General features: G+C 38.1%; 1 long non-coding RNA gene across 1 annotated transcript; it reads right to left on the bottom strand.

Moving 5' to 3' along the window:
• Nucleotides 1–513: 513 nt before the first annotated feature.
• LOC122483236 lies at nt 514–11,500 on the bottom strand. Its single transcript, XR_006297360.1, has 2 exons — nt 11,188–11,500; nt 514–796 (listed from the first exon to the last, which is right to left on the bottom strand). It is a non-coding gene; the product is annotated as an uncharacterized LOC122483236 (long non-coding RNA).
• Between the last annotated feature and the right edge of the window lie 7,529 nt (nt 11,501–19,029).

Below are 19,029 nucleotides of genomic sequence, written 5' to 3'. Positions count from 1 at the left end.
AATCAGGACTTCCTTTCTGCTTCCATGGTGGCACTTAAGTGGAGAGATGTGGGAAGTGTCCAGGGTGACAGCTGCTCCCAGCAGCAGGTGTCCAGGTGGGGAAGGGTGCTGGGGGAACACAGGCTTGTGTCTGCCATGAGGATGTGCCCTTATTGTTACGTAAGCCCCTCACACTCTGAGGAACTGGAGTGTCACAGGAAAATGGCTTTTCTGTGACCTTCCTGTCCTCTCACTTCCTCTCTCCTCTCTGTGCTTCTCCCAGTCAAGGTCCTCTCAAAACCATCTTCCAGGTGTGCTCTGAATAGCCCTGGGAACTCCCCAGAGTTGTCTTCATGGCTGCAGGAGTCATCAGTGAAGGGAGGAAAGAGGATTCAGGAGGGCCGAGCCATCACTATCACTTAACAGAGAAGCTTCATTCTTCTGTTGTACATATGGTAGGCTTTGGCCTAGGCTTTGGTTTCAAGAAAGCCTTTATTCCCCAATGCTCCTCTCAGCAAATCCATACCAGTAACATGAGATTTTGTGACCTTTATTAGGACATGTTACCTAGCAGGTACAGGGTAAACAATTAGCCATTATTAATAATGACACCACATGATAACAATGATACTTGAAGGCACTGGCACTCAAGCTTGCTGATGTTAGGGGCAAAGATGTGTTCCTCTTGCTATCTCATGAGAAGCTGCATTAGGATACGTCCACTCCTTGTTCTCCTTCTAGAAGGCATTGTACATCCTTGCTTTTCCTCTGGAATCCTGATTCAAATGGAGCCTCTCTTATCTAAGGAGCAAACAGCCTGTGATAAAGAAGAGACCATGGATGTCAAGGTGCTTTGTGAATTGTAAAAGGCTGTAAAAATATGTGGTGGTGTTACCCTTATGGTATTTTTATGAGGAAATAGAGTCATAATGAGCACTACTAGTGGGAATTTGGAAGAATTCCCAGAGCAGACAGACTAGAGTTCTCAAAAAGAGCATATGTTCTCCAAGCACTTGGCTCTGGGGCATGGAAGGAGATGCTAAGAAGCCTGTGTGATAGGGTCTTTCGTAAAGAGAGCCTACCAAAAAAAACCTCAATTAACCAGAACCATCTGTTGGTGGCTTCAATTAAATAGAATGTCATCTTTTTTTTTTTCCCATCACACTTTTATGAGAAAATTAAATAACAAGATGACATTAAAGATTTAGGGTTTGCCTTGTGGCAGTTCATTCATGCACATTTGTAAGACTGACCTTGACCACTGCCCAGGCTATAGGGAGGGAGGCTGGAGGGAAAGAAGAGGAGAAGGAGTGAACTCAGACCCAGGAGTGGTCCTTGGAGCAATGCAAACATGCAGGAAGATGACTTGAGCACAAAGTGATGACAAGTGACATATGACAAGTGATGACAAGTGACAGAGCAACCAGGGAAGTTACAGGAGCAGTCTCCTTCCAGCTGGGGGATATCAGAGTGCAGCAGCCCTGCATTTATAGGACTCCTGACTAAAACCCACTTCCATTGGTACCATTTGTAGCCCTAGGAAAAACTGGGAAATTAGAAAACTATTTTTTATAAAAATCCTTTCTCCAACTTTTTTTTTTTTTATTGGCTACAAACAGTAGTGCCCTTGTGCTTTCTCTCCACTTCCCTCTAACTCAAAAAGACTGAACGGACCCAAAGGTCCATTGGGAATTTGCCATCAACTAGTGAATTACCTAAGTAAACAGAGCTACCAAGTGCCGGTACTGGGTACTGCTCTTCACCCTTGGGAAACAGCAGAGAAGGAGAGAGACAAGTTTCCCTGCAAGTAGGAATAAGAGCCATGCAGAGAGTGCCTTTAGGATGTCGTAAGAGATGAAATGGCTACTTCAGATAGGTGGTTAGGAAAAGCCTCTAGGTAGAGGAAACATTTGAATGAATACCTGAATACAAAGATCCAGGAGTCCAGATAGACAGACAGATACATCTACCTATCTTACTTCCAAAACAAAGGGTGTGCCTGAGTGTTTGAATCCTACCTCAGTTACTAGGCACATACTAAGTGCTCAATAAATAGTGCTCATCCACTGAGCAAGGATCAGATCATAAATGAAATCCACAAGGTCCAGATGGTAGAAAATCAGGCATTTCAGCCTGCAGGTAAGGGGATCTGAGGGGTCTTCCAGGTGTCCCAGCAGAGCATCCTGTGAAATGGGCACTGTCCCTGGGTCCTAAAGATATTTGCCTTCTCTCTGGCTTTCCTTTCCTCTTTTGGAGGTCTTAGGTATTGGGTTTTTTTTCTCTTCCTCTTACATCTGACCCCCATCCTTTGGGCGTCTCCCCATCAAAGTCTGTAAGCAGAGCCTCCACTGGTCTCCATCCTGCTGGTGCTGTCAAAGTGCACAGGGCTTGTTTCACTGCAGTCAACTGTTAAGCACTACAGGGAAAATAACACAAGCAACAAGCCTGAGAGTGTTGTTACTGGTCTTTCCAAAGCTTTTCTTCCCATTCTCCTGGATAGATTTGGGAGCCTGGCTTCATTTTCTTCCTTCTACAAATGCTCTGGCCCTGCAAGGGGGATACTTTCATCTTTCTAATTTAAATTCTGTTTTTTATTAAATTGTCACTGAGGGAGATTGACAAGGAGATTGACTCAAGCTGTTTTTGACCCTGTGTTCTGTGAGCGTGGCTAAACATGCTGCTGAAAATTGCCTCTCACGTGATTATATGGGAACAATTCACACTTTGATTTTGCAAGCCTGGTGAAAGTGCAACACTCTGTCTGGACTGTAGGCAGTCATCATAAAATTCACCTCTTCCTATCAGTGGGAAATGGCAGAGCGGGGGTGGTTGGAGGACGATCATTAAAAGCAAAATCTCCCGAATTATAACACCTTTCCACATAGGTTACAAGACAAAGCCAACAGCCTTACTACTGAGTAAGCATTAGAGCAGAATGTGATGCACATTACAGGCCATCCCCTAAAGATACTGCAAAGACAGAAAGAAATCACTCTGTTATATAGCAAAGTAGGTGCAACCCATTACACTTATGTCTTCAAGATAAACTTGCTAGTTACCTCCTACATGTATGACTGGAAATAGGTTTTGGAATTTGGAGTCAGGTGATTGCTGAAGTTAGGCTCAGCTCTTCCCCCAAACTAGGAGATTGGGCATTTTATCTTCCTTGATAACTACATTTCAAAAAGATGGCTCTCTGGTCCTTGAAGAAAGATTCCTGAGTTGTGAGATTGGCAAGAGGCTTATGTAGCATTTGCCTGTACTGTAGGCATCTGGGATGCAGTGTGATCCAGAGCCTAGTAGGTTAGGGTGTAGGGCCCATGAACACAAATTCTAAAAGTGGGTGCTTCGGGCTCTGACAGCTGATCTTTCCAAATTTGCCCAGAGTCCCAAGCTTTAGTACTTTCAGAGTTATTATGGCACAAGTCTCAGCTAGTAATACATGATTCTTTTATAGAATCACTTCTAGAAAACATTTTAAAGAGATGTTATCTGCTTTCTTTGTTAAAATGAAGTTGACTAAATTTATTCCCTCCTCTGTCTTCCCCAACTTAGGAGAAAAACCTGAGGACAATTGCTCCCAGGCAGGACTGAGCAGATAAGATATACTCAGAGTCTCAGATGGGAATCTCTGAGTACCTGTACTTTGAAGGACAGGAATCTGGATCTGGATCCTGTCTCTTCACTCACTTGTGGGATAATTAATCTGTTGGGGCTTCACTTGCACTGTCTGTCAAAAAATATAATAATTGTTCTGTCCCTCACACCTTCTCCATCTTTGCTCAGGTATTTCCTGTTCATTATATATGCTCTTATAACACCCCACACTTCTTTTTAAGCTCATCGCACCTGTAGTTCTTAGCATGTCTGTCTTGCCATACTATAAGGACAGAAGACAGAGACTATTTTATTCATTGTTTATCATTAGGTATTGCTTATAATAGGGATTTTTTTAAAAACTGTGGAGTGCCTGAGTAACCTGCCTGTATGGATGGTCATAAAGATAGAAGGCTGTAACAGAAATAAGGTTCCTAACATAATCTCCATCCTCTTTGCCCTTCTAGGGAGGCTAAAATACATGGAGCTAGGCTTTCCCCAAGAATAGCTTTTGAGACTTTCCTCACCCTCCGTTATTGCTTTTATTCTTTAGATTATGAATATGCTAAGACACAGGTTTTCCCAAAAATGTTTGGCACTGAATCAAATGCTGTACGTAGCAAGGAAATTGGGCCTCTTTCTTTGAGAAGATGTTTTTTAGCCAGGAGCTGAGGGAAAAATGGATTCTTACGTATTGATTTATTCTCCAAACAATCCAATTAACAACTTCCTTGGGAGCATTTCATTTAGTCAAAGTTTTATTTGGGGAAAAGCACCATGAAAGATTTTACTAAATTTTTTTCTTTGTCTCTGACGCTCCTCTGGCTGAGATTGCTCCAATCAGCTTATGGGCCAGTGAGAGGAAAGTTCAGGGGAGAGAGTCTGATACTTCCAATAGACCCAAAGAACCATATTTCCACCATAAGATTTAGTATTTGGAAGCAGTTTCTGATCATTCTGATACTGTAAAACCTGTTGGCTAGCTTCCTTCTGATAGGTAAATGCACCTTCACTTTAAACGGTAGGATTATGAATTCTGGCAAAAAGACTGTTGGTCCCACAGGATGCTCAAGGCTTCAAAAGAACAGATGAACATTTGCATAACTTTCCATGTGAAGACAGCAGCCACTGCTGGTTTTTAATTTATTTTCCCCCAGAGTAAATATCTCTTGGTGACTCTTGGTCAGACAGACAATGAAGGTTCAGCAAATCATTTAGGAGTCTGGAGAGAATAAAGTCCAAAAGTTCTGAAGGTGAAGGGAAAATCAACATCTAGAAAGAACTTTTTTAACCCTATACTTTGGTGTATAAAGAGAATAAAAATAGAAGATTTTCATTGTAGAATTTTTTGAATGACATCAGCATTTTTGAATTTGCTGAATTGTCTCTCTTACTTTTGTATAACACCATTTGTTTCAGACTGAATGTTGTGTCTCTCTAAATTCATATGTTAAAATCTAGTCCCTGGTGTGGTGGTATCTGGAGGGTGGAACCTTTAGGGAATAAGTAGGTCAGGAAGTGGAGCCCTAATGAGTGGGATTAGTGCCTTTATAAGAAGAAACCAGAAAGCTAGCTTGCTCTTTTCCTGCCTTGTGAGGGATGCAATGAGAAGTCAGCAGTCTGCAACACACAGGAGGGCTCTCCTCACCAGCACTCAACTATGCTGGCACCCTGAACTCAGACTTTCAGCCTCCAGAACTGGGAGAAATGCATTTCCATTGATAAGCCACCCAGTCTATGATACTTTGCTTTAGCAGCCTGAACTAAGACACTGTTCCACTGCCTATTTAATTAAAAAGGAAATTATAATAATAGGTTTTTAATTACTTGAAGAGATATTGCTAGAGATCTTTCCTATGTCTTATTATGGAAATTAGTTCAGACTTTTAAAATAGAATAATTAATCAAAAGAATAATCCACAATTTTGGCCACTGGGTCTGTGCAAATGATTTTTTGGGGGAGGAGGAATATTACACACTAGGCTTTATCTTGGAAAATTTCAATACATTACTACCTTACTATCAATAGAGGAAGAAACCCTGTTGACAGAGCCATGAAAATATTAATGACCAAAATTTGCATAGTATTTAATCATTTACAATATATGTTTGCTATTATAGTTACCCCTCTCAGTAATATAAGAAAAACATTATTTTATATTGAGGAAGTAATAATAATAAACAGTAAAAGAAGACAAGATGATAATGACTTGCCCAATATCATACAAATGAGGGCCTAACTGGGGTATAAACCCATTTCTTCTGACTCCACAGTTGATGTTCTTTCAATTGTGTTGAGAATTAAAGATAAATGGATGAGTATGACTCCAAAAGGAGATTTTGAATTGTGGAGTTAAGAAGAATCTTAGGGATCACCTGGCCAAAATTCCCTTAGAAAGATGAAGATTAACAAAATTGCTACCTGCACCTTGACCTTTAGTGGGAGAGCCCAGTCTTAAGGCAAAACCTCTTAAATCTGGGTTAGTGTTGTCCCTTATTGCACTGTCTCTCTGCTCTCCATTCATGGCACATGGTAATACATGCTATGTATGTATTTATTATCTATTTGTATTCTTGCTCATTTTCCTTCTTGGTTGGTTATCTTCCAGGGAGACAAGGTGACATTGTCCAATTAAGGGAAGGCCTAGAAAATTTTCATCTTAGACTGCTACAGATGTACTGCTACTTAGGTTTTATGTTGGGACAAACATGATTTCCCTATTTTTGCTAAAACAATGAGATGCCAGGATTCTAATTCTAATAAATGAGATAACTTTATTCCTGCCCCCTTCTTTTTCCTGTATCCCTTTCTCAACTTTTTAACTTTTGTTCTGCTGAGGTTTTTAGTATTTTCAAATAAATTGTGTAGAGTGCCAGATGTGAGTCTGTAGATATTGTTATAGAAATAAGAAAAAAATATATAGAAAACTGACCAATTTGTGGGGTAAATAATGAAATGCTTTCTTTTTGTTGCTGTTTGGTGGTTAGATCAATTTGAATCCAGTCCAATGCTGTTCATGACCTTTTCCCAGCCAAGTAAGTCAATAAATTAGTCAAGGTAAGAACATTGATTTATTGGAGTGGACATGTTTCAATATGAGTCTGGATTTAGACATTGTTGCTGCCCTGTACTGTCACAAAACACCCTGTGTAAATTGTTAAACTGGGTCCTGCAGAGATTTCAAGGATAGAAAATGAGGTAGTAGTTTCCATCATAGGCCAGGGACCCTGGGTGTCGAAGAGTTACTAAAAATCTATAACATTTCCACAGACTAAAAAAATAGTCATGCATCAATATGATGGGCTCACAATGTGTTCAGGCAGCTTTGCACTACCCCAGCTTCTTCGGTAAGAATTCCTGTGCTCTGAGGGTTGCTGACCTGGCCTTTGTGGTTCTACTCAGGGAAGTGGGTAGAGCTATGGCCTGAAAAGAGGTCTTTTAGAGAATGAATCAAGAGGGGGCCGGGGGGCAACTGGTGAGATTGAGACACAGCACCTTATGCTGAGTTTCAAGTGAATTCAAGGAACTCTATACAATAGGACTGGAAAACTAAGGCAATAGCAGGATATGAGGAAAAAGCTGAGGAAAAGGATTTTAACACTTTGCTGTGTGTAACCAATGGCCCTCTTTATGACTCCTCTTCTGGAGGCTTTAAATATGATCTAATTTTTTTTGGAGCACAATATGTGGCCTGAACTCATGGCCCTGAGATCAAGTCACTTAACCTACTGACCACCCAGGCACCCCATGATTTAAATTGTTTTTAACCATTTTTTTAAACAAATTTTCAGGACACTTATGTTTTGAATCTAATACTGTTCTTGAATGGGCCACTAAATACACAGGTTGTACATATCCACTTTTTTATTGAAGTATAGTTGATATGCAATGTTACATTTGTTTTAGGTATATAGTGACTAAGTCTATGTCTTATACTATTCTCATCACCAGTGTAGCTGTCATTTGTCTTGATACAACATTATTACATTACCATCCATTATATTTCCTATGCTATAACTTTTTATGATTTATTCATATCATAACTGGAAACCAATACTTCCCATGCATTTCACCCATTTTGCCCATCCTCCTATCCCCTCCACTCTGGCAACCATCAGTTTGTTCTCTGCTTCTCTTTATGATTTATTTTTTTTCCCCCCACATAAAAGTGAAATGTGGTATTTGTCTTTGTCTAACTTATTTCACTTAGCATCATGCCCTCTGGGTCCACCCATATTTTCACAAATGACCAGAGCTCATTCTTTTCTTATGGATGAGTAGTATCTATTGTGTACATATACCATTTCCTTATTGATTCATCTATCAATGGACACTTGGGTTGCTTCCATACCTTGGCTATTGTAAAGTAATGCTGCAATAAACATCGTGATGCAGATGCAAATATCTGTTTGAATTAGTGTTTCTTTTTCTTTGGGTAAATACCCAGTGGTAGAATTACTGGTTCATATGGTATTTCTATGAGGATCCTCCATACTGTGGCTGCACAAATTTGCATTCTCACCAATAGTCCATGAGTGTTGCTTTTTCTCTACATTCTCTTCAATACTTGTTATTCCTTTTTGATTCTACCCATTCTGACTGCTGATCTCTCATTGTGATTTTGATTTGTATTTCCCTGATGATTGGTAGTGATCAGCATCTTTTCATGTATCTGTTGGATATCTGTATGTTTTTTGGAAAAAAATGTTTATTTGGGTCCTCTGCCCATTTTCAATTAGATTATTTCTTGTTTTTGGTGTTGAGTTGGAGTTCTTTATATATTTTAGATATTGACCCTTTATCATTTATATCATTTGCAAATATCTTGTCCCATTTGTTAGTTGCCTTTTTGTTTTCTTGATGGCTTCCTTCACTATGAAAAAACTTTTTATTTTGGTTTAGTCCCAACAGTTTATTTTTGCTTTTGTTTACTTTGCCTGAGGGGACATATCTAGAAAAACGTGGCTAAAGTCAATGTGAAAGAAATTACTGCCTATGATTTCTTCTAGGAGTTTTATGGTTTCATATCTCACATTTAGGTCTTTAAACCATTTTTGTTTATTTTTGTGTAGGTATAAGAAAGTGGTCCAGTTTCATTCTTTTGCATGTGGCTATCCAGTTTTCCCAGCACCATTTATTGAAGACATTGGTCTTTTCCCTATTGCATATTCTTGCCTCCTTTGTCATAGATTAACTGATTATATAAGTGTGGATTTATTTCTGGGTTCTTTATATCAACCTGTCTTTTTTTGTGCCAGTACCAGACTCCTTTGTAGTGTATTTTGAAATCTGGGATTGTAATACTTCTAGCTTTGTTGTTTTTCAAGATTGTTTTAGCTATTAGGAGTCTTTTGTGGATTTATACAAATTTTACGATTATTCTAGTTCTGTGAAAAATGCTATTGGTATTTTGATAGGTATTGCAATGAATTTGTAGATGGCTTTGGATAGCATGGCCATTTTAACATATTAATTCTTCTACTCCATAAACATGGAATATCTTTCCACTTGTGTCATCTTCAATATCTATTTGGTTAAGTCTATTCCTCGGCATTTTATTCTTTTTGGTGCAATTATAAATGAGACTTTTTCTTAATTTCTCTCTCTGCTATTTTGTTATTAGTATATGGAAATACAACCAATTTCTGTGTATTAATTTTGTATAATCCAACTTTGCTGAATTCATTTATTACTTATAAATTTTGGGTGGACACTTTAGGGTTTTCTATGTGTAGTATCATATCATCTGCAAATAGTGACAGTTTAACTTCTTTACCAATTTGGATACCATTTATTTCTTGTGATTGCTGTAGCTAGGAACTTCCAGTGCTATGGTAAAAAAATGATGAGAGTGGACATCCTTGTGTTGTTTCTCAGAGTAAAAGCTTTCAGTTTTTTCACCATTGATTATGATCTTAGCTGATAATATATGATTTTTATTATGTTATGTTTCCTTTAAACCACTTTGTTCAGAGTTTTTATCATGAAAAGAGGTTGAATTTCTCATATCCTTTTTTGGCACTGATGGAGATGATCATGATTTTGATACTTTGTTTTGTTAATGTGGTATATTACATTCATTGATTTGTAAATATTGAACCATCCTTGCATCCTCAGCATAAATCCCACTTGATCATGGTGAATAATCCTCTTAGTGTATTATTGAATTTGGTTTGCTATTATTTTGTTGAGGATTTTTACATCTATTTTCATTGGATATTGGCCTATAGTTTTCCTTTTTCACAGTTTCTTTCTCTGGTTTCTGCATCAGGGTAATACTGGCCTCATAGCATGTATTTGGGAGCTTTCCTTCTTCTATTTTTTGGAACATCTTGTGGAGAGTAGGTATGAACTCTTCTTTAAATGTTTGGAAGAATTGGCCTGTGAAGCTATCTGGTTCTGGACCTGTCTGCTGGGAGTCTTTTGATTATGAGTTCAATTTCCTTACAGTAATTTGTCTGTTCATATTTTCTATTCATCATGATTCAATTTTAAAAGATTGTATGTTTCCAGGAATTTATCCATTTCTTCTAGGTTGTCCAATTTGTTAGCATATAATTACTTACAGTAGTCTTTTATAATCCTTTGTGGTATGGTTGTTATTTCTCCTTTTTTTCTATTTTTTTTTTTACTTAGGTATTTTTCTTTCAGTGAGTCCAGCTAAAGGTTTATCAATATTATCTTTCCAAAGAATCAGCTCTTGGTTTCATTGATCTTTTCCATGGTTTTAAATTATTATTCTCTATTTCTACTCTGATCTTTATTATTTTCTTCCTTCTACTGATTTGCATTTTATGTTTATTATTCTTTTTCTAATTCCTTTAGGTGGAAGGTTAGAATGTTTGAGATTTTTCTCATTTGTTGAGGAAGCATGTGTCACCATATATTTCCCTCTTAACATTGCTTTTATTACATCTCAAAATGTACTGTTGTGTTTTCATTTTTATTTGTCTCCATGTATTTTTTGATCCTCTTTGATTTATTGACCTATTAGTTGTTTAGTCCCTACATACTTGTGGGTTGTTTTTTTTTTTTTTTTTTGCCATTTTTTCCTTGTGATTGATTTCTAGTTTCATACTGTTGTGGTTAGCACAGATGCATGATTATGACTTCAGTCTTCTTAAATCTATCAAGACTTGTTTTGTGGGGTAATATGTGATCCACCCTGGAGAATGTTCTATGTTTACTTGAAAAGAATGTGTATTCTACTGTTTGGGGATGGAATGTTCCATATATATTTTTTAAGTCTATCTAGCCCAGTGTGTTTTTCAAAGACATTGTTTCTTTATTGATTTTCTGCCTGGATGATCTATCCATTGATGTAAATGGGGTGTTCAAGTACCCTACTATTATTGTATAACCATCAATATATCTCTTTATGTCTGTTAAGATCAGGACATGAGAGGGAGTCCATGACCTGTTTCTTTGGAGAACTCCAGCCTTGCTTTTTGATTGTGTGCCCAAGTCCAGCCCCTATGGCCCAGTTTCTCCAGACTATAAAGCTTATTCTTCTGTATTCCCCCGGAGACTTATTCTTGTGGATGGGAAGAGGCCCTGGGTGTCTTATTTTCAGGCTCATGTCTTACTACAAGCCTTCACCAATACTTTACCTCCAGTTCCTGAGCCTGACTTTTGCTGGGAGCATTGACTTCCTTCTGCATTGTCCTCTGCATATCAGTCACCACTCCTGCACCAGGGGTCCTTTGTAAAAAAAAAAAAAAAAAAAAAAAATCCTATTAGCTATTATCTGGCCTCCTATTTTATTCTCCATTTATCGAGGTCTTAGGGATTACAATCCATGAGGCACACAGACTACTGACAACAAAGTGTGCTCTGAATTACAATCAGGGAATGCAGGCTTATAAAGGCAAAACCTGCAAGGTTACATAACTTGTTTTGAAAGAAGTATGATTGGTGCTGACAGAGTTAAACTGACTATCTAGTACAGTATTGGCTGTTTAGCTAACAGTTTTTACATTATGTCTATTCCAGTCCAAAGTAGGAGGTGTTCCAGGAAGCGGTCCTCGTGCAACTGACAAGTTGTAATTGACAAAAAGTCAAGAGTTCTTGGTGTTCTAAAAATTGAAATGGGAGATGTGCATAGGCCCTGCTTCCTGAACCTTTCCCCAGCCCTATTTTGAATGACTCTTTTAGCAATGCTTATAGGTACTTCACTTTGGAATCTTCTTTTACTTATTCTCCTTTGATCAAGATCTTTCTGGCAGGAAAGGATTGATGATCAATTGTTAGACCCATTTCACTGCAGAGTGGTTGGCAACCTGCACTGGGTACATTATGTCCTGCAGACAAGGAGTTTTTTAGGTTATTGATATTTGAGATGTTCAACAATCATGATAGGTTAGAGTCTTATGGCCACATTTGAGTAATAAGGAGGTTTAAAGAAATAAGGTGTAGACATCAACTAGGTTCTCATTACCTTTAGTCAAAAGGTACATCTGATGAATGTTTTTGAGTCTGACATTTTAAGTAGTAGTACAACAATAACCAGAAATACATAGCATAAGCAATTTGAAAATAGCAAATAAAGCACAAATTAAAATAATAATCAACAATGTAATTTAAAAACATGAATGCAAGACAGCTCCAATCCAGTTAAAAATGCAAGAGAACCTAAGACTGAACCATCCTGGGTTGTGAAAATTAATAAATGTAAACCTCACTAAAGTAGACTAGGGATGCAAGAGGGGGAGCCCTATCACTTAATGTCAATTACAAACCCCAATAGGGAAAGCATCTCCTATGAGAAATCAAAATCAACTATCCCTGCAACTCAGCCAATGAAAAACCATCATCACCCTGAATTCTTCCTTTTTTCCCATGGACTTTCATTCAAAACAATCCTTGATAAGATCCTCCTTCTTCTACATAAAATAATGTTCCTCTACATTGTTGAACTTACCTATGGCTTTGCCTTAAGGTGCTAGTCCTAAATTTCCATTTTCTTATTCCTTAATAAACCCCATTTTTTGCTGGTAAAATAACTTTCAAGGTAAATGTTATGTAATTATAAGAAATAGGATCCAGAGGCAACCCCCAACAACTGTGAGGCTGATGTGCAAATAGGAAATTATACTCACAGCACCAATTGGGCTCACTGCTTTTTTGTTGACTCTGGAATTTGAAGGTTAATTTTCTTCTGGGTTTTGAGCTCTGCTCTCTTTGTGTTTTGGCTCTTCAGGCTTTCTTCAAGATCTGTTTTAAGGCCTTGTCCTTTCTAAGAGTACTAATTTGGCCTTTAGTCAATTCCTTTTTGGACTCAGACTATTCCTATTAGAACTGTGCTGGCTTTCAGTTTGACTCCTGTGCTGGCATTTTATCTGATTCCTTTCAGAACTTGCTGTTCCTATTCATACTGTACTGTTGAGGAGTTTTCCTTTTGCTCTAGACATCAAAGTGTTTTGAACACCACCTACCCCTCTGCCTCTTCAACAACTAGACCCATGGCACAAGGATAACCCCTTTACCTCTGAGCCATTCCTGCCATTTTTAGTTAAGATCACTGAAGAAATAATCTGGGATTCCCTTTAACTATCCTTGTAATTAGGCTAAGAGCAAAGCTGAAAACATTTATATTGATAGCCAGTTTTCCTTTGGGATAGCTCATGACTTTGGAATGTTATGGAAATAATGAAAATTTTGTTGCTGTTGTACTTCTACTGGGATAAATTAAAAATGGCCCCATGTCCAAAATTTATTAGATGCCATAATTTTTTTAATGTTTATTTGTGAGAGAGAAAGAGAGAGACAGAGTGCGAGCAGGGGAGGGAAAGAGAGAGAAGGAGACACAGAATTGGCACCAGGCTCTGAGCTATCAGCACAGAGCCTGATGTGGGGCTTGAACTCACTAACCATGACATCATGACTTGAGCTGAAGTCAGATGCTTAACCGACAGCCACCCGGGCGCCCCTTGATACCTGATACTTTTAAAGGTGGCTCTGGCTACTATTAAGGCCCTGGGCCTTCCAAATTCAACTCACTGGAGTTCAAAGGAAACCACCTCACTGACATTTCTGCCTCAAATGCTACTCTCAAGGAAACCAATAGCCAAATCTCTGTAATGATCCAAAGAAGTGTTCTTCCAAATGATAATTTGGAAAATTGACAAGAGATATCTAGTAATTGCTAATTCAATAAAAGGAATTCTAGTTTTGACCAATTAGAATATCTAGCCCTACCAAAAATTCTAAAATTTTCACTATTTACCACTATTGCTGCATTAAACCATTAGACTACTAACACAATGATAGCATTCATAAACCAATATTGGTAGGGAAATATTAATAAGGTCACAAAAAGTGTTCACCTCACTTGTCCTACCTATTCAAAATACAATCCAGGGAAACTTGTTCACCGAGATGGATTTCAGGGGTACCTGGGTGGCTTAAGCATCAGACTCGATTTCAGCTCAGGTTATTATCTCACGTTTGTGCAATCCAGCCCCACATCAGCTTCCATGCTGAACATGACACCTGCTTGGGATTCTCTCTCTCCCTCTCTCTGAAAATAAATAAACATTAAAAAAATGAAGATGGATTTCATATATATTTCTCACGTCGTGGATGTTTTAGTCCTTGCATGGTTTCTCACCAGACTGAAGCTGTCCCTTGTATTCAGGCCACTGCTGCTTCTATAGCTAAAAAATTCTGTTAAAAAAAATTATCTTTACTTGGGGAAATCCTCTTGAACTTCAGAGTGATAGGGGAAATAAATTTACCGGTCATGTGCCTTGGACAGGTGTACTCTGTTTGGCTAGTTTTATGACACTTTGTGTGTGTGTGTGCAGATCATCCTCAATCATCATGGTTAGTTGAATACAGTAACGGCACTATTAAGACTCAGTTGGCAAAATTTGTAGAGACCCTTCAAATACCTTGGCCCAAACCCCTACTGTTATTTCCTCTAAATTCCATCCTCTTTGAAACTCAGACTGTCATCCTTTGAGATGGTCACCAGGGTATCCAATGCACTTAGCCTCTACCTCCTCTGACCCAAAGCTAATAAAAGGAGATATATTTCTTAAAATTTCTCAACATTTCTCAAAATTTCAAAGTCTGCTGTGCCTACTCTAAGCCATGAACCTATGATTCTAAGATATTATTTAAACTCATCTCTGGTGGAATATCTAGCAGGAAGTTAGCAGCATTGGCTATGACCATAACTATTGTCTTCATATCCTGAAGGTTCCTCATCAGGGTAAATATCAAGTATTAACAATGTTCTTTTTCTTGTGTGAGATTTGGCAGTAGTGGCTGTAGTCATTTTGAGAATAGTGAAGGAAGATATTAAATTCTGCCCAAAACACAAGCTATTAAGGCCTCTCCAACTGTTAAGACATTTATAAGCCCAAGATTGATGACTATATCCACAAACAAAAATATATCAAGTGCACAGAGCAAGCCAGACATATTGACAGTATTTATAGATTCATTTACAGGAAATGAAGAGGAAACAAACTCAAGTCAAGGATCAGTCTTAGGGAGCTGCCCACAAGTTGCATTAGGCTGGCAAGCTTGGGAAGGGGTAGTCAAGTGGATGGGTCAGGTAAACAAGTGATGAATTATTATCAGACAAATATGGGTCTGTGTATTTGTGTTGCAGATACAAGGGCCTAGAATCTGTCTTCTAGGAGTTTAATAGTCATTATTTGGTTGGGGGGGGGCAGGGAGGAAAAGCTAGATAGGATATGGGATATCAAGAGAAAGCATGGAATAGGAGTTTGGGGGTGAAAGGTTGGACTCTGTAGATTATAGCAGAAGGCTCCTTATCAAAAATTATGGTAAAGTTGGGAACACCTGAGAAGTTCAGAGATTAGCATACTACTAGTTGTTATTTATTTACTTTGAAAACTTTTAGTAGAGGAATTATGGCCAATCCACTAGTGATTGATATATTTGAATAATAACATTAACCATTCTAGGTACCAAAGGAGATGAAAGCTGGAAGAAAAACTAGTAAGATTTAAAAGTTCATCATTTGGATATATATACATATAAAATCAGGGAGGGAACAACAATAGGTATACAGAAAGCTTTGAGATTTGGCTACCACAGGGGAAGAAGTTCTACTGAGTATCAAACAGCAAAATTCATAAGAATTCCTACCCAGGTAAACAGTAGAACAAAGATCTCAATGAATTTAAAAGTTTTCATTATACTTTTGGCAAATATTAAAGAGTTATTGTACTGACCTGGTCCTGACTTTCAGGAAAGCAGTGTATTCAGATGTTGTCTGCTTCTTCTTTCAGAATATAGTCAATTTGAGGTCTCCAGTTGATTTAGTAGTCCAGCTGGATATGAGAGCCTTTTTAAAAAATAAGAAACATGAATCGGTGCCTTCTAATTTAATGGTGTAAAGGTTGATTAGCAATATCTTGTATGGTCCCTTCCAGTGAGACTGGAGAGAACCTTTGTGCAAGTGTTTTTTCCAATAAATCATGTCTCCAGGTTGATGGTTGTAATGTTCAATGTCTTTTTATTTCTAGAGCATGCTGTGGAAAGACTGTTCTTTGGTAGAACATACTTTGATTTGATCAGGCTTTTGTAAAATTGAAGTTTATCCCTTTTTTATCAGTTGTGGATCAAAGGAAATAGGGGTAGGAGTATTGGGCATACTGCTATAAGGATAAGTTTCTCATTAAACTTATGTCAGAATTTTAGAACCTCCATATAATTTTTGGAACACTTACCATACACTTACACAAATACAACATAAAGAGGGTTTAGTATTCTTATTTGACAATGCTTCCCATGTAATTTAACATATCAAATAAACTTAGTTTAATAGAACTTTTAAATATTCCAGGGACCCTCTAGAAAAAGGTCCCAAAGTTTCTTTCAGGTCAAAAAGACTTCATTTCAAACTTGATTTGGGAAAGCTTGTCAAAAAATGTCAAAAGTTTCATTAGATGCATGGCTACTTAGTTATCTACTTCACTGAAGTGACAAAAAGATTTCAAGGACAGATATAGCTGCAAAAGCCTTAGCTCTTTTTGAATAGCGAAAACTCAGTTCGTTTTTTTGTTTTGTTTTGTTTTGTTTCCTTTTAACTAATCGAAGATGTGATGCAGACAAAACATAGAATTTTTGTTACCCAGGCAGATTATATTAGTAGTAAAGAAACCACGGGGCATCTGGGTGGCTCAGTTAAGCATGGGACTCTAGTCATGATCCCATGGTTTGTGAGATTGAGCCCCACATGAGGTCCCAGGCTGACAGAGTGGAGCCTGCTTAGGATTCTCTTTCTCCCTTTCTTTCTACCCCTCCCCCACTCATTCTCTCTCCCTCTCTTTCAAAATAAACAAATACACTTAGTAAGGAAAACTTGTTTAAAATTACTTAATAAACATCAAATTTTCTTAGATTATAGATCTGTTTAGATTGTATATTACTTTCAGGTGTACAATAGGATTCAACAATTTATATACTTCTCAGGGGTTATCAAGATAAGTGTATTCTTAATCTCATTCATCCCTCCCCCCCCCCCGCCCACTTCCCCTCTGGCAACCATCGGTTTGTTCTCTGTATATGATAGTCTGTTTTTATGTTGGTTTCTTTTTTTCTTTGTTCATTTGTTTTGTTTCCTAAATTCCACATATGAGTGAAATAATATGGTATTTGTCTTTCTCTGACTTATTCAACTTAGCATTATACCCTTTAGGTCCATCCTTGCCATTGTGAATGGAAAAATTGCATTTCTTTTATGGCTGAGTAATATTCCATTGTGTATATATGTACACCACTTCTTTACCCATTCATCTGTGGATGAACACTTGGGCTGTTTCCATGTCTTGGCTAGTGTAAATAATACTGTAAAACCATAAGGGTACATATATCTTTTTGAATTAGTGTTTGTTTTCTTTGGATAAATATCCAGTAGTAGAGTACCTGTATCATAGGGTAGTTCTGTTTTTAATTTTTTTGAGGAGTTGCCATATTGTTTTCCACAGTGGCTGCACCAGTTTGCATTCCCACCAACAGTGCAGGAGGGTTCCTTTTTCTCCACATCCTTGCCTACACTTGTTTCTTATGTTATTGATTTAGCCTCTCTGACAGGTATGAGGTGATATCTCATTGTGGTTTTGATTTGCATGTCCCTGATGTGCCTGATAAATCTCAAGAGTATTCTTTAAAAGTATTTTCCCATTTGTCATAATAATAATAAAACTCATTTGGCCATTGAGTACATTGTTAAATTTTTCACCAATATGCAGTCTTTGGGAAAAAAATCTTAGGATAGTTTTACATAAATCTTTAGCTAGCTTAAAAGCTCCTGTTTTATCTGTAGCTTCTTGCTTAGAAAAGTCTTCAAAAGGCTTTGTCTACCTTACTTTTTCCATCTATTCCCTTGCATGTCCAAGTATATGGATAAATTGATAAAGGTCAGAATACCCAGGTTCATAGGTCAGAGTATAATTTCTTTAGCAAATCCTAAAGGGTCCTCAAGGCCACAGAGAAGTCCTTAGTAATGGCTTCTAATTCTGCCTTAGTCCAAGAAGTACAGGTAACTGATGAAGTCCTTTCAGCATCCTTCATTACATTGAACTTTAAAAGGAACCTGGATGACTAGGGGTCTAGAGAAACCTCTGAGTTGTCAATATTGAATGGAAGTTCAGCTAAACTAGGTTACACAGGTGGAGGAGGTGGAGGTAGAGAAAGGGTTGAGAAGCTTCGGCTAAGTTTGAGAATCACTTGGAAAGGTTCAGATTAGCTTTCAAAAATTTGGAGTTAACTGCCTGAGTGCACAGAGCACAATGGGCCATTGTTCTGACCTTACCCAAATGGCAACAGTGCTACAGATGGCGGTCAGGCACTCTAGATCCTGCAGATTAAGTCATGTAATGTTGCCCAAGAAGATCAAGAGGCAGGAAAGCAACCAAAAATATTTCTTTAAGGTCTTAGAAATTGCAACCCAGAAGAAGCAGTCTATAAAGTCCATTGAAATAGGGCCGCCTGGGTGGCGCAGTCCGTTAGGCGTCCGACTTCAGCCAGGTCACGATCTCGCGGTCCGGGAGTTCGAGCCCCACGTCAGGCTCTGGGCTGATGGCTCAGAGCCTGGAGCCTGTTTCCGATTCTGTGTCTCCCTCTCTCTCTGCCCCTCCCCCGTTCATGCTCTGTCTCTCTCTGTCCCAAAAATAAATAAACGTTGAAAAAAAAAAAATTAAAGTCCATTGAAATAAAAAATGTGCTCTGAATTGCAAACAGGGAGTGCAGACTTGTAAAGGCAACACTCAAAAGGTTACATAAATTGTTTTGAAAGAATTATGGTTCCTACTGCCAGAGTTAAATTGACTGACACAGTATTGGCTGTTTAGCTAGAAGTTGCTCCATTATATCTCTATTCCAGTCCAAAGAGGAAAGATGTGTTGTCAGTTGCACCTGGACCAGCTCCTCCAAGTTGAAATTGACAAAAGTCAAGAGTTCATGGTGTTCTT

Source organism: Prionailurus bengalensis, chromosome D1, assembly GCF_016509475.1.
Source record: "Prionailurus bengalensis isolate Pbe53 chromosome D1, Fcat_Pben_1.1_paternal_pri, whole genome shotgun sequence".
In the NCBI taxonomy this organism is placed as follows: Eukaryota; Metazoa; Chordata; class Mammalia; order Carnivora; family Felidae; genus Prionailurus; species Prionailurus bengalensis.
This window is presented reverse-complemented; position numbering and strand designations above follow the sequence as displayed.